The following is a 453-nucleotide window of genomic DNA, read 5'->3' on the forward strand; positions in this document are numbered from 1 at the left end:
AAAGAACTTGTAGATGACAATTACCGCAAGCGTACTACAGTGGGTTTATACCAAACAACTTATACTACCCAAGATACGAAACATAGAACATGGGACATAGAACACAGGACATGGGTATGAGGACATAGGGACAAGGGACACGGGGACATGGGACATGAGACACCAACAAACTACCTACCCATTAGGTTCGATCCAAGGACCTTTGCTTGTATTTTACAAGCGCTCTACCATTTCAGCTAATGTGGAACCTGGTTAGAAGTCACGTATTCTTTAATTTAGCTTTACTCGGTTAATAGTAAACTGAATGGTTATAGCTTATTAATGTATACGTTGTTATTGTGGGGTATTTTGTTAGAATATGCTAATTCATTCCTAATACAATACATCTTCCGTTTTGTAATATTACGGCTCCCCGGTGATAATTTACGTGCTGGGGTATTTTTTATTTTTTGA

This window comes from Plasmopara halstedii (assembly GCF_900000015.1).
Source record: "Plasmopara halstedii genome assembly, contig: Scaffold_289, whole genome shotgun sequence".
In the NCBI taxonomy this organism is placed as follows: domain Eukaryota; phylum Oomycota; class Peronosporomycetes; order Peronosporales; family Peronosporaceae; genus Plasmopara; species Plasmopara halstedii.